The sequence below is a fragment of the Dromaius novaehollandiae genome, unplaced genomic scaffold, assembly GCF_036370855.1.
Source record: "Dromaius novaehollandiae isolate bDroNov1 unplaced genomic scaffold, bDroNov1.hap1 HAP1_SCAFFOLD_70, whole genome shotgun sequence".
In the NCBI taxonomy this organism is placed as follows: Eukaryota; Metazoa; Chordata; class Aves; order Casuariiformes; family Dromaiidae; genus Dromaius; species Dromaius novaehollandiae.
Window position 1 is genome coordinate 452,041 of NW_026991372.1, and position 11,795 is coordinate 463,835.

Below are 11,795 nucleotides of genomic sequence, written 5' to 3' on the forward strand. Positions count from 1 at the left end.
TTAGACACCCTCTAGTCTCCTCGCAACCCCTCCAGATTTCTCCCTTCTTCCCTAGAGCCTTTTCTTCACAGCGTAGACACCTTAGCACCCCTCTAGTGCACTCTGGATCCCTCTTTTCCACAGAATGGGGCCCCCCAGCTCTCATCTGGCCCCCCAGACCACTTAGACACCCTCTAGTCTTCTCGCAACCTCCTCCAGATTTCTCCCTTCTTCCCTAGAGGCATTTCTTGATTGTGTCAACACTTTAGCACCCCTCTACTGCGCTCTGGACCCCTAAGGTGTTGACGTGGTCAAGAAATGCCTATGGGGAAGAAGGAAGCAATGTGGAGGGCTTCTGCGGAGACTACAGGGTGTCTTGGGGGTCTGGGGACCAAATGAGAGGTGGGGTCCCCACTTTGTGGAAAAGAGCACCCCTCTAGTGCCCTCTTGATCCCTCTGTTCAACGGAATAGGACCCCTAGCTCTCTTTTGGCCCCCAGGCCCCTTAGACACCCTCTAGTCTCCTTGCCACACCTCCAGATTTCTCCCTTCTTCCCCAGAGGCATTTCTGGACCATGTAGACGCCTTAGCACCCCTCTAGTGCACTCTGGACCCCTCTTTGCCACAGAATGGCCCCCCCCCCCCAGCTCTCTTTTGGCCCCCCAGACTCCTTAGACCCCCTCTAGTCTTCTCGCAACCCCTCCAGATTTCTCCCTTCTTCCCCAGAGGCATTTCTTGACAGTGTAGACGCCTTAGCACCCCTCTAGTGCACTCTGGACCCCTCTTTTCCACAGAATGGGGCCCCCAAGCTCTGCTCTGGGCCCCCAGACTGCTTAGACACCCTCTAGTCTCCTCGCAACACCTCCAGATTTCTCCCTTCTTCCCCAGAGGCATTTCTGGACCATGTAGACACCTTAGCACCCCTCTAGTGCACTCTGGACCCCTCTTTGCCACAGAATGGCCCCCCCCCAGCTCTCTTTTGGCCCCCCAGACTCCTTAGACACCCTCTAGTCTTCTCGCAACCCCTCTAGATTTCTCCATTCTTCCCCAGAGCCATTTCTTGACAGTGTAGACGCCTTGGAACCCCTCTAGGGTGCTCTGGACCCCTCTTTTCCACAGAATGGTGCCCCCGAGCTCTGTTCTGGGCCCCCAGACTGCTTAGACACCCTCTAGTCTCCTCGCAACACCTCCAGATTTCTCCCTTCTTCCCCAGAGGCATTTATGGACAGTGTAGACGCCTTAGCACCCCTCTAGTGTGCTCTGGACCCCTCTTTTCCACAGAATTGGGCCCCCCAGATATCTTTGGGACCTCCAGACCCTTTTAGACACCCTCTAGTCTCCTTGCAACCCCTCCAGATTTCTCCCTTCTTCCCTAGAGCCTTTTCTTCACAGCGTAGACACCTTAGCACCCCTCTAGTGCGCTCTGGATCCCTCTTTTCCACAGAATGGGGCCCCCCAGCTCTCATCTGGCCCCCCAGACCACTTAGACACCCTCTAGTCTTCTCGCAACCCCTCCAGATTGCTCCCTTCTTCCCCAGAGGCATTTCTTGATTGTGTCAACACCTTAGCACCCTTCTACTGCGCTCTGGACCCCTAAGGTGTTGACGTGGTCAAGAAATGCCTATGGGGAAGAAGGAAGCAATCTGGAGGGCTTCTGTGGAGACTACAGGGTGTCTTGGGGGTCTGGGGACCAAATGAGAGGTGGGGTCCCCACTTTGTGGAAAAGAGCACCCCTCTAGTGCCCTCTTGATCCCTCTGTTCAACGGAATAGGACCCCTAGCTCTCTTTTGGCCCCCCAGACCCCTTAGACACCCTCTAGTCTCCTTGCCACACCTCCAGATTTCTCCCTTCTTCCCCAGAGGCATTTATGGACAGTGTAGACGCCTTAGCACCCCTCTAGTGTGCTCTGGACCACTCTTTTCCACAGAACTGGGCCCCGCAGCTCTCTTTTGGCCCCCCAGGCCCCTTAGACACCCTCTAGTCTCCTCGCAACCCCTCCAGATTTCTCCCTTCTTCCCCAGAGGCATTTCTGGACCATGTAGACACCTTAGCACCCCTCTAGTGCGCTCTGGACCCCCCTTTTCCACAGAATTGGGCCCACCAGATATCTTTCGGATCTCCAGACGCTTTAGACAGCCTCTAGTCTCCTCGCATCTCCTCCAGATTTCTCCCTTCATCCCCAGAGGCATTTCTGGACCATGTAGACGCCTTAGCACCCCTCTAGTGCACTCTGGACCCCTCTTTGCCACAGAATGGCCCCCCCCCAGCTCTCTTTTGGCCCCCCAGACTCCTTAGACCCCCTCTAGTCTCCTCGCAACCCCTCCAGATTTCTCCCTTCTTCCCTAGAGGCATTTATGGACAGTGTAGACACCTTAGCACTCTGGACCCCTCTTTTCCGCAGAATGGGGCCCCCGAGCTCTCCTCTGGGCCCCCAGACCCCTTAGACAGCCTCTAGTCTCCTCGCAACCCCTCCAGATTTCTCCCTTCTTCCCCAGAGGCATTTCTTGACAGTGTAGATGTCTTAGCACCTTTCTAGTGCGCTGTGGACCCCTCTTTTCCACAGAATGGGGCCCCCAGCTCTCTTCTGGCCCCCCAGGCCCCTTAGACACCCTATAGTGTGCTCGCAACCCTTCCAGATTTCTCCCTTCTTCCCCAGAGACATTTCTTGACAATGTAGATGCCTTAGCATCCCTCTAGTGCACTCTGGAGCTCTTTTTTTCTATCGAATGGGACCCCCTAGCTCTCTTGTGGCCCCCCAGGCCCCTTAGACACCCTCTAGTCTCCTCGGAACCCCTCCAGATTTCTCCCTTCTTCCCCAGAGGCATTTCTGGACCATGTAGACACCTTATTACCTCTCTAGTGCACTCTGAATTCCTCTTTTCCACAGAGTGGGGCCCCCTAGCTCTCTTGTGGCCCCCCAGGTCCCTTGGACACCCTCTAGTCTCCTCGCAATCCCTCCAGATTTCTCCCTTCTTCCCCAGAAGCATTTATGTACAGTGTAAACGCCTTAGCATTCCTCTAGTGCACTCGGGACCCCTCTTTTCCACAGAATTGGGCCCCCCATATATCTTTGGGACCTCCAGACCCCTTAGACGCTCTCTAGTCTCATCGCAACCCCTCCAGATTTCTCCCTTTTTCCCCAGAGGCATTTCTTGACAGTGTAGATGTCTTAGCACCCCTCTAGTGCGCTCTGGACCCCTCTTTTGCACAGAATGGGGTCCTCTAGCTCTCTTCTCGCCCCCCAAGCCCCTTTAGACATCCTTTAGTGTGCTCGCAACCCCTCCAGATTTCTCCCTTCTTTCCCCGAGCCATTTCTGGACAGTGTAGTCACCCTAGCACCCCTCTAGTGCGCTCTGGACCCCTCTTTTCCACAGAGTGACCCCCATCAGCTCTCCTCTGGCCCCCCAGGACCCTTAGACACCCTATAGTGTGCTCGCAACCCTTCCAGATTTCTCCCTTCTTCCCCCGAGCCATTTCTGGACACTGTAGTCCCCTTAGCACCTCTCTAGTGTGCTCTGGACCCCTCTTTTCCACAGAATGGGGCCCCCCAGTTCTTTTGGTGCCACCCCGAAACCTTAGCCACCCTGTAGTCTCCTCGCAACCACTCCAGATTTCTCCCTTCTTCCCCAGAGGCATTTCTGGACCATGTAGATGCTTTAGCACCCCTCTAGTGCACTCTGGACCCCTCTATTCCTCAGCATGGGCCCCCCCAGCTCTCTTGTGGCCCCCCAGAACCCTTAGCCACCCTCTAGTCTCCTCGCAACCCCTCCAGATTTCTCCCTTCTTCCCCAGAGGCATTTCTGGACTATGTAGACACCTTAGCACCCCTCTAGTGCGCTCTGGACCCCTCTTTTCCACAGAAATGTGGCCCCCCAGCTCTTTTGGTGCCCCCCGAAACCTTAGCCTCTCTCTAGTCTACTCGCAATCCCTCCAGATTTCTCCCTTCTTCCCTAGAGGCATTATTTGACAGTGTACACACATTAGCACTCCTCTAGTGCACTCTGGACCCCTCTTTTCCACAAAATTGGGTCCCCCAGATATATTTGGAATCTCCAGGCCCCTTAGACAGCCTCTAGTCTCCTTGCAACCCCTCCAGATTTCTCCCTTCTTCCCCAGAGGCATTTCTTGACCGTGTAGACCCCTTAGTGCCCCTCTAGTGCACTCTGGACCCCTCTGTTCCACAGAATGGTGCCCCCCAGCTCTCTTCTGTCCTCCCAAACCCCTTTAGGCAGCCTTTAGTGTGCTCGCAACCCCTCCAGATTTCTCCATTCTTCCCCAGAGGCATTTATGGACAGTGTAGACCCCTTAGCACCTCTCTACTTTGCTCTGGATCCCTCTTTTCCACAGAATGGGTTCCCCCAGCTCTCTTCTGGCCTCCCAGTACCCTTAGACACCCTATAGTGTGCTCGCAACCCCTCCAGATTTCTGCCTTCTTCCCCAGAGCCATTTCTTGACAGTGTAGACGCCTTAGCACCCCTCTAGTGCGCTCTGGACCTCTCTTTTCCACAGAATTGTGCCCCCCAGCTCTCTTCTGGCCCCCCAGACCCCTTAGACAGCCTCTAGTCACCTCGCAACCCCTCCAGATTTCTCCCTTCTTCCCCAGAGGCATTTCTGGACAGTGTAGATGTCTTAGCACCCCTCTAGTGCGCTGTGGACCCCTCTTTTCCACAGAATTGGGCCCCCCAGGTATCTTTGGGACCTCCAGGCCCCTTAGACACCCTCTAGTCTCCTTGGCACCCCTCTAGATTTCTCCCTCCTTCTTGCCCAGAGGCATTTCTTGACTATGTAGACCCCTTAGCACCCCTCTAGTGCGCTCTGGACCCCTCTTTTCCACAGAATTGGGCCCCCCAGGTCTCTTGTGGGCCTCTAGCCTCGTTAGACACCCTCTAGTCTCCTTGCAACCCCTCCAGATTTCTCCTTTCTTGCCCAGAGCCATTTTTTGACATCGTAGACCCCTTAGCACCTCACTAGTGCAATTTGGATTCCTCTTTTCCACAGAGTGGGGCTCCCTAGCTCTCTTGTGGCCCCCCAGGCCCCTTAGACACCCTCTAGTCTCCTCGCAATCCCTCCAGATTTCGCCCTTCTTCCCCAGAGCCGTTTCTTGACAGTGTAGACCCCTTAGCACCCTTCTAGTGTGCTCTGGACCCCTCTTTTCTACGGAATGGGGCCCCCCAGATATCTTTGGGACCTCGAGACTCCTTAGACACCCTCTAGTCTCCTGGCAACCCCTCCAGATTTCTCCCTTCTTCCCCAGAAGCATTTCTGGACAGTGTAGACCCTTTAGCACCCCTCTAGTGCGCTCTGGACCTCTCTTTTCCGTAGAATAGGGCCCCCAGCTGTCTTGTGGCCCCCCAGACCCCTTAGACCCCCTCTAGTCTCCTCACAACCTCTCCAGATTTCTCCCTTCTTCCCCAGAGGTATTTCTGGACCATGTAGATGTCTTAGCACCCCTCTAGTGTGCTCTGGATTCCTCTTTTCCACAGAGTGCGGCCCCCCACCCCTCCTGTGGCACCCCAGACTCCTTAGACTCCTTTTAATCTCTTCGCAACTCCCTTCATATTTCTCCCTTCTTCCCCAGAGGCCTTTCTTGACCATGTAGACACCTTAGGGGTCCAGAGCGCACTAGAGGGGTGCTAAGGTGTCTACATGGTCAAGAAATGTCTCTGGGAAAGAAGGGAGTAATCTGGAAGCCTTCTGAGGAGACTAGAGAGTGTCTAAGTGGTCTAGGTGGCCATAAGAGAGCTGGGGGCCCAATTCTGTGGAAAAGAGGTGTCCAGAGCGCACTAGAGGGGGCGCTAAGGTGTCTACATGGTCCAGAAATGCCTCTGGGGAAGAAGGGAGAAATCTGGAGGGGTTGCGAAGAGACTAGAGGGTGTCTAAGGGGTCTGGGGGCCCAGAAGAGTGCTGGGGGACCAAATTCTGTGGAACAGAGGGGTCCAGAGTGCACTAGAGGGGTGCTCTTTTCCACAGAGTCCAGATCCCAGCTCTCTTCTGGTCCCCAGGCCCCTTAGACACCCTCTAGTCTCCTCTCAAGCTCTCCAGATTTCTCCCTTCTTCCCCGGAGGCATTTTTTGACTGTGTAGATGCCATAGAACCCCTCTAGTGTGCTCTGGACCACTCTTTTGCACAGAATTGGGCCCTGCAGCTCTCTTCTGAGCCCCCAGACCCCTTGGACACCCTCTACTCTCCTTGCAACCCCCTCCAGATTTCTCCCTTCTTCCCCAGAGGCATTTTTTGACAGTATAGATGCCTTAGTACCCCTCTAGTGCGTTCTGGACCCCTTTTTTCCACAGAATAGGGCACTGCAGATACCCTTGGGACCTCCAGGCCCCTTAAACATCCTCTACTCTCCTCCCAATCCCTTCAGATTTCTCCCTTCTTTCCCAGAACCATTTCTTGACAGTGGAGACACATTAGCACCCCTCTAGTGCACTCTGGACCCCTCTTTTCCACAGAATTGGGTCCCGAAGCTCTCTTCGGGCCCCCCAGACCCCTTAGACACCCTCTAGTCCCCTCGCAACGCCTCCAGATTTCACCCTTCTTCCCCAGAGCCATTTCTGGACCATGTAGACACCTTAACACTCCTCTAGTGCGGTCTGGATCCCTCTTTTCCACAGAATGCAGCCCCCCAGCACTCTTTTAGCCCCCCAGGCCCCTTAGACCCCCTCTAGTCTCCTGGCAACCCCTCCAGATTGCTCCCTTCTTCCCCAGAGGCGTTTCTTGACGGTGTAGACTCCTTAACACCCCTCTAGTGCGCTCTGGACCCCTCTTTGCCACAGAATTGGGCCCCCCTGCTCTCTTGTGGGCCTCTAGCTCCGTTAGACACACTCTAGTCTCCTTGCAACCCCTCCAGATTTCTCTCTTCTTGCCCAGAGCCATTTTTTGACAGCGTAGACCCCTTAGCACCCCACTAGTGCACTCTGGACCCCTCTTTTCCACAGAATGGGGCCCCCCAGATATCTTTGGGACCTCGAGACTCCTTAGACACCCTCTAGTCTCCTGGCAACCCCTCCAGATTTCTCCTTTCTTCCCCAGAGGCATTTCTTGACCGTGTAGACCCCTTAGTAGCCCTCTAGTGCACTCTGGACCCCTCTTTTCCACAGAATGGGCCCCCGCCAGCTTTCTTTTGGCCCCGCAGACTCCTTAGATATCCTCTAGTCTCCTTGCAACACCTCCAGATTTCTCCCTTCTTCCCCAGAGGCATTTCTTGACAGTGTAGACGCCTTAGCACCCCTCTAGTGCACTCTGGAATCCTCTTTTCCACATAATTGGGCCCCCCAGATATCTTTGGGACCTCCAGACCCCTTTAGACACCCTCTAGTCTCCTCGCATCTCCTCCAGATTGCTCCCTTCTTCCCCAGAGCCATTTCTTGACAGTGTAGACACCTTAGCACCCCTCTAGTGCGCTCTGGACCCTTTCTTTTCACAGTATTGGGCCCCCCAGATATATTTGGAATCTCCAGGCCCCTTAGACACCCTCTAGTCTCCTCGCAACCCCTTCAGATTTTTCTGTTCTTCCCCAGAGGCATTTCTTGACAGTGTAGACGCCTTAGCACCCCTCTAGTGCACTCTGGACCCGTCTTGTCCACAGAATTGGGCCCCCAGCTGTCTTTTGGCCCCCAGACCGCTTTAGACACCTTCTAGTCTCCTCGCAACATCTCCAGATTTCTCCATTCTTCCCCAGAGCCATTTCTAGCCCATGCAGACACCTTAACACTCCTCTAGTGCGCTCTGGACCCCTCTTTTCCACAGAATGGGGCCCCCCAGCTCTCTTCTGGCCCCCCAGACGCCTTAGACACCCTCTAGTCTCCTCACAACCCCTCCAGATTTCTCCCTTCTTCCCCAGAGGCATTTCTTGACAGTGTAGACCCCTTAGCATCCCTCTAGTGTGCTCTGGACCCCTCTTTTCCACAGAATTGGGCCCCACAGATATCTTTGGGACCTCCAGACCCCTTAGACACTCTCTAGTCTCCTCGCCACACCTCCAGATTTCTCCTTTCTTCCCCAGAGGCATTTCTAGTCCATGTAGACCCCTTAGCACCCCTCTAGTGCACTCTGGACCCCTCTTTTCCACAGAATGGGTCCCCCCAGCTATCTTTTGGTCCCCCAGACGCCTTAGACCCCCTCTAGTCTCCTCGCAATCCCTCCAGATTGCTCCCTTCTTCCCCAGAGCCATTTCTAGAAAATGCACACAACTTAGCACCCCTCTAGTGCACTCTGGACCCCTCTTTTCCACAGAATGCAGCCCCCCAGCTCTCTTCTGGCCCTCCAGACCCCTTAGACACTCTCTAGTCTTCTCGCAACCCCCTCCAGATTTCTCCCTTCTTCCCCAGAAGCATTTCTTGACTATGTAGACACCTTAGCACCCCTCTAATGCACTCTGGACCCCTCTTTTCCACAGAATGGCCCCCCGCCAGCTCTCTTCTGGCCCCCCAGACCCCTTAGACACCCTCTAGTCTCCTCACCACCCCTCCAGATTTTTCCTTTCTTCCCCAGAGGCATTTCTTGACAGTGTAGATGCCTTAGCACCCCTCTAGTGCACTGTGGATCCCTCTTTTCCACAGAATTGGCCCCCCAGCTCTCTTGTGGCCCCCAGGCCCCTTAGACATTCTCTAGTCTCCTTGTCACACCTCCAGATTTCTCTCTTCTTCCACAGAAGCATTTATGGACAGTGTAGACCCCTTAGCACCCCTCTAGTGCACTCTGGACCCCTCTGTTCCACAGAATTGGGTGCCCCAGATATCTTTGGAACCTCCAGACGCCTTAGACACCCTCTAGTCTCCTTGCAATCCCTCCAGATTTGTCCCTTCTTCCCCAGAGGCATTTCTTGACCGTGTCGACACCTTAGCACCCCTCTATTGCGCTCTGGACCCCTAAGGTGTTGATGTGGTCAAGAAATGCCTATGGGGAAGAAGGAAGCAATCTGTAGGGCTTCTGTGGAGACTTCAGGGTGTCTTGGGGGTCTGGGGACCAAATGAGAGGTGGGGTCCCCACTTTCTGGAAAAGAGCACCCCTCTAGTGCCCTCTTGATCCCTCTGTTCAACGGAATAGGACCCTTATCTCTCTTTTGGCCCCCCAGACCCCTTAGACACCCTCTAGTCTCCTTGCCACACCTTCAGATTTCTCCCTTCTTCCCCAGAAGCATTTATGGACAGTGTAGACGCCTTAGCACCCCTCTAGTGCGCTCTGGACCCCTATTCCCCACAGAATGGGGCCCACCAGATATCTTTCGGATCTCCAGACGCTTTAGACACCCTCTAGTCTCCTCGCAACTTCTCCAGATTTCTCCCTTCTTCCCCAGAGGCATTTCTTGACCATGTAGACACCTTAGCACCCCTCTAGTGCACTCTGAACCCCTCTTTTCCACAGAATTGGGTCCCCCAGCTCTCTTCTGGCATCCAGGCCACTTAGACACTCTCTAGTCTCCTCGCAACCCCTCTAGATTTCTCCCTTCTTCCCCAGAAGCATTTCTTGACAGCGTAGACCCCTTAGCACCCCACTAGTGCACTCTGGACCTCTCTTTTCCACAGAATTGGGTCCCCCCAGCTCTCTTCTGGTCCCCAGGCCCCTTGGACAGCCTCTAGTCTCCTCGCAACCCCTCCAGATTTATTCTTTCTTCTCCAGAGCCATTTCTAGACCATGTAGACGCCTTCACATCCCTCTAGTGCACTCTGGACCCCTCTTTTCCACAGAATGGGGCCCCCCAGCTCTGTTGGGGCCCCCCAGGCCCCTTGGACACCCTCTAGTCTTCTCGCAACCCCTCCAGATTTCTCCCTTCTTCCCCAGAGGCATTTCTAGACCATGTAGACACCTTAGCACCCCTCTAGTGCACTCTGGACCTCTCTTTTCCACAGAATGGGCCCCTCAGTTCTCTTCTGGCCCCCCAGACTCCTTAGACACCCTCTAGTCTCCTCGCAACTCCTCCACATTTTTCCTTTCTTCCACAGAGGCATTTCTGGACCGTGTAGATGCTTTAGCACTCCTCTAGTGCACTCTGGATCCCTCTTTTCCACAGAATTGGCCCCCCAGCTCTCTTGTGGCCCCCAGGCCCCTTAGACATCCTCTAGTCTCCTTGCAACCCCTCCAGATTTCTCCCTTCTTCCCCAGAGCCATTTCTGGACCATGTAGACGCCTTAGCACTCCTCTAGTGCGCTCTGCACCCCTCTTTTCCACAGAATGGGGCCCCCCAGCTCTCTTTTGGCCCCCCAGGCCCTTTAGACACCCTCTAGTGTGCTCGCAACCCCTCCAGATTTCTCCCTTCTTCCCCAGAGGCATTTCTGGACCATGTAGACCCCCGTAGCCCCCCTCTAGTGTACTGTGGAGTTCCTTCTGTATTTGCTTTCAGCATTCGTCATTGTCCCTTGTGGTTCTTGTGCCAGGGCCTGTGTGCCTGGAGTGGGGAGATAGAGTTTCCATGGGGGTGGGGGGAGCCTGCAGGCACCATCCTGTCAGCTGCACTGAGTCCTGTGACATGCCTTATGACCCCTGTGGTGTGCCTTAAGCCCCTTTATTTGTATTTTGCTTTGCCCCAGAGCCCTGCATTTGCCCTCTGATGCCCTCCGGAGCCCTCAATTCACATTTTGGGTTGCCCCCAAGGGCTCTGTGTGCCTTTTGTTGGGCCCTGTGGTTGTTTTGCAGCACACTGCAAAGTTCTCTGTTTAGCTTTCTCTCCTGTCCCAGAGTTTTCTGGGTGCTTCTTGGTGGTGCCCCCAGAGTCACTCTGTTTGCTCTCTCATTGCCTTTTTCTACTTTTGTTGTACCCAGAGCTCTCCATTTGTTCTCTTGTCCTCTGCATACTCCCCTTTCCCCTCTCTATACCCCAGGCCTCTCCCTTCAGCTTTCAGGAAGCTGCTCTCAGGAGTGGGGGTGCCTCTGCTGCCCTGGCAGCCCCAGTTGTCCCTGATGGGGCTGATGGCCATTCCCTCTCCCCAGTTCCTGATGGGCTGCAGCTGCAGGCCCTGGGGCTGGGATGAATGCCAGGTGGAGCTGGGTGGCAGGACAGGCCCCAGGTGGGGCTCCATGGCTGGGGCAGGTGGGACAAGCCCCAGGTGGGGCTGATGGCAAGGGCGGGCACACGCCTGGGCTGGGGCTGCATTTGGGGCAAGCTCATGCTGGGGCTGGTTCTGGACGATGGAGCTGCTGCTGAGCACTGCTGCCTGGGACCGGCACGCGGCTGCCCTGCGGAGGAGGTGAGCGGGGCTGGGGGGGTGCGCGCTCCAGGCTGCAGGTCCCTCATGTGCCGGGGGTCCTGGTGGGTGGGAGTGTCCCGGGCAGCGCAGCACAACTGGGGTGCACTGGGGCCAGGGGAAACTGCACCGGGGCTAGGGAGGGTGGTGTGCTGGGGCAGTGGGGGCTGAGGATGTGGTGGGGAAGAGCAGTGCTCCGGGGCCATGGAGGTGGAGGGAGGGAGGAAGGGGGTGTGCCGAGGCTGTGGTGGTATGGGGGGGGGTAAGGGGGTGCGTTGGGGTTCGGGTGGGGAGGAAGGAGGTGCGGTGGGTCTGCAGTGGTGCTGGGGGGGAAGAAGGGGGGTGCGCCAGGATGGGGCAGGGGGGGAAGGCAGGCGGTCCGCTGGGGCTGTGGTGCGGTTTATTGCGCAGTCGGAGGAGCGCGGGGGGGGGGGGGGTGTCTCCTATGTCCGCTGGGGACCGCGTTGGGGAGGGGGAGGAGGGATCCCAGGGGAAGCGCAGGGAGGGTCGTGGGGGGAGGCAGGGGCAGTGTCGGGGTTGACCCGTAGCCGGCCGCGGCGGTGTCGGGGGAGCCCCGGGCCGGTGCTGGGGATCGCGGGGTCGCGCTCGGGGCTCTGCGGTGGATTCCGGG